At 46.0% G+C, this 3642-nt stretch overlaps 1 pseudogene; it reads right to left on the bottom strand.

The window, feature by feature from the left end:
* Positions 1-1152: 1152 nt before the first annotated feature.
* On the bottom strand, positions 1153-3053 carry LOC104624688 (annotated as a pseudogene).
* Positions 3054-3642: the final 589 nt, after the last annotated feature.

Here is a 3642-nt window from a genome sequence, read left to right as displayed (position 1 = left end):
TCACCCAAGTGCTGAATAGTAACATCACCAAAAACCTTAGCTGTACTTGGATATCCTCAATGGGTGGAAAAATAAACCTTCACTAGCAGATAGTTAAATTATCTTGGATAATAAATTCAAAAGCAGAACATATCTATTTTATGAATGTTGGTATCATCTTGCTAACATCCAAATGACCCAGGAGTTCCATGAAAACACTCTCTGCAGCTAAATTTGTGGCCTTCAATAATGATCCAAAATGAAAATAAGTCACTATAAATCTATAAGGATCTTATATTCTTCTTACCAAAGGTTAAATCCTAAAAAAGGTTTTAAATTAGGAGACTAGATGGTCTAAGTTCCACCACAGAGACATTGTCTAAGTCAATACAATGACATCTAACCCTCTCCAGAGGGTGATCTAACCTTGTATCATGTGAATTGCTAAATGGTCTCAGTCTTTTCAGTGAAAGAGCAGGCACGGGTGACAGAGCCTCTAACTGAGATATGTCATTTACATGCAGTAATGTCAGATGAAGTAAAATCTTAGTTTCTGTAGCTGACAGAAACAGGACATATTGAGTACGTGTTATGACTGCTTCTGGTAAGAAATATATTGACAAATTGTATGAAGTGAGGGTACAGGATTCCATTGAATCATTGAATCATAGAATGGTTTGGGTTGGAAGGAACCTTAAAGATCATCTAGTTCCAACCCCACTGCCATGTCCACTAGACCAGGTTGCTCAAATCCTCATCCAGCCTGGTCTTGAACACTTCCAGGGCTGGGGCATCCATAACTTCTCTGGGCAACCTGTTCCAGTGCCTCACCACCCTCACAGGGAAGAATTTCTTCCTCATACTTAATCTAAATCTACCTTCCTTCAGTTTAAAGCCATTACCCCTTGTCCTATCACTCCATGAGCTTCTAAAAAGTTCCTCTCCAGCTTTCTTGTAGGCCCCCTTTAGTTACCGGAAGGCTGCTATGAGGTCTCCCCAGAGCCTTCTCTTCTCCAGGCTGAACCCCAACTCTCTCAGCCTGTCTTGATAGGAGAGGTGCACCATCCCTTTGATCATTTTGGTGACCCTCCTCTGGACTTGCTCCAACAGGTCCATGTCCTTCTTATGTTGGGGGCCCCGGTGCTGGACACAGTACTCCAGGTGGGGTCTCACCAGAGACAGGTAGAGGGGCAGAATCACATCCCTCGACCTGCTGGTCACACTGCTTTTGATGCAGCCCAGGATACTGTTGGCTTTCTGGGCTGCCAGTGCACATTACTGGGTCACGTTGAGCTTCTCATCAACAAACACTCCTAAGTCCCTCTCCTCAGGGCTGCTCCCGATCCATTCTCCACCCAGCCTGTATTTGTGCTTGGGATTAACCCCAACCCATGTGCAGGACCTTGCATTTGGCCTTATTGAACTTCACGAAGTTCACACGGGTCCACCTGTCAAGCCTGTCGAAGTCCCTCTGAATAGCATCCCTTCCCTCCAACATGTTGACTGCAACACGCAGCTTGGTGTCATTGGCAAACTTGTTGAGAGTACACTCAATCCCACTGCCCATGTCAGCAGCAAAAATGTTAAACTGTGCCAGTGTCAATACTGAACCCTGAGGAATACCACTCATCACTGATCTCCACTTGGACATCGAGCTCTTGACCACAACTTTTTGAGTGTGACCATTCAACAAATTCATTATCCACTGAGTGGTCCATCCATCAAATCCATCTGTCTCCAATTTAGAGACAAGGATGTCATGTGGGACAGTGTCAAATGCTTTGCGCAGGTCCAGGTGGGTGACATCAGTCGCTCTTCCCTTATGCACCAACGCTGTAATCCCATTGTATAAGGCCACCAAATTTATCATGCATGATGTGCCCTTAGTGAAGCCATGTTGGCTGTCACCAATCACCTCCTTATTTTCCATGTGCCTTAGCATAGTTTCCAGGAGGATCTGCTGCATGATCTTGCCGGGAGAGAGATGAGACTGACTGGCCTGTAGTTCCCCGGGTCTTCCTTTTTTCCCTTTTTGAAAATGGGGGCTATGTTTCCCCTTTTCCGGTCAGTGGAAACTTCACCAGATTGCCATGACTTCTCAAATATGATGGATAGTGGCTTAGCAACTTCATCCACCAGTTCCCTCTGGAACCCGTAGATGCATCTCATCAAGTCCCATGGACTCGTGCACCTTCAGATTCCTTAGATGGTCTCAAACCTGATCTTCTCCTACAGTGGGCAGTTCTTCATTCGCCCAGTCTTTGCCTTTGCCTTCTGCATCTTGGGTCGTGTGGATTGAGCACTTGCCAGTGAAGACTGAGGCAAAAAAGTCATTGAGTACCTCAGTCTTCTCCATATCCCGGGTAACAAGATCTCCTGTTTTCTTCCGGAGAGGGCCCACATTTTCCCTAGTCTTCCTTCTATCACTGACGTACCTATAGAACTTTTCTTGTTGCCCTTGACATCTCCAGCCAGATTTAATTCTATCAAGGTTTTAGCTTTCCGAACCTGATCCCTGGTTGCTCAGGCAATATCTCTTTATTCCTCCCAGGTTACCTGTCCTTGCTTCCACTCTCTGTAGGCTTCCTTTTTGTGTTGGAGCTTTTCCAGGAACTCCTTGTTCATCTGTGCAAGCCTCCTGGTGTTTTTGCCTGACTTACTCTTTGTTGGAATGCTTCGCTCCTGAGGTTGGAGGAGATGTTCCTTGATTATTAACCAGCTTTCTTGGGCCCCTCTTCCCTCCAGGCCTTTATCCCATGGTACTCTACCAAGCAGATCCCTGAATAAGCCTAAGTCTGCTCTCCTGAAGTCCATGGTAGTGAGCTTGCTGTGTGCTCTAATCTTGAACTCCATCATTTCAGGTCACTGCAGCCAAGGCTGCACTTGAGCTTCACATTCCCCATCAGCCCCTCCTTGCTGGTGAGAACAAGGTCCAGCATAGCACCTCTCCTCGTTGGCTTCTGTATCATTTGGAAAATAAAGTCATCAACAATGCACTCCAGGAACCTCCTGGATTGCTTATGCCCTGCTGTGTTGTCCTCCCAACAGATATCAAGTTGGTTGAAGTCCCTCATGAGGACGAGGATGTGTGAATGTGAGGTTGCTCCTATCTGTCTATAGAGAGCCTCATCCGCTCAGTCCCTCATGCATTCCCAGGTGGAGCTCCATGCACTCCAGCTGGTCATTGACATAGCAGATGACACCCTCTCCTTGTCTACCTGTCTGTCCTTCCTAAAGAACCTGTATCCTTCCATTCCAATGCTCCAGTCATAGCAGCCATCCCACCATGTCTCTGATGATGATAAGATAAATAAGAAATTGAAAAGCTTTAGGAAAGAGAATCATAGGATCATAGAATCTTTGGGTTGGAATGGACCTTTAAAGGTCATCTAGTTCAACCTCCCTGCAATGAGCAGGGACATCTTCAACCACCGCAGGTTGCTCAAAGCCCTATCCAACCTGACCTTGAACAGTTCCAAGGATGGGGCATCTACCACCTCTCTGGGCAACCTGTGCCAGTGTTTCACCACTGTCACTGTGAAAAATTGCTTCCCTATATCTACTCAAAATCTGCCGCCTTTTAGTTTAAAACCATTACCCCTTGTGCTATTGCTACAGGTCCTGCTAAAAAGTCACAGAATCACAGAATCATAGAATCACTAG

This window comes from Phaethon lepturus, unplaced genomic scaffold (genome assembly GCF_000687285.1).
Source record: "Phaethon lepturus isolate BGI_N335 unplaced genomic scaffold, ASM68728v1 scaffold4278, whole genome shotgun sequence".
Taxonomy (NCBI): domain Eukaryota; kingdom Metazoa; phylum Chordata; class Aves; order Phaethontiformes; family Phaethontidae; genus Phaethon; species Phaethon lepturus.
The sequence above is the reverse complement of the archived record's forward strand: the minus strand, read 5'-3'. Positions and strand labels throughout refer to the sequence as shown.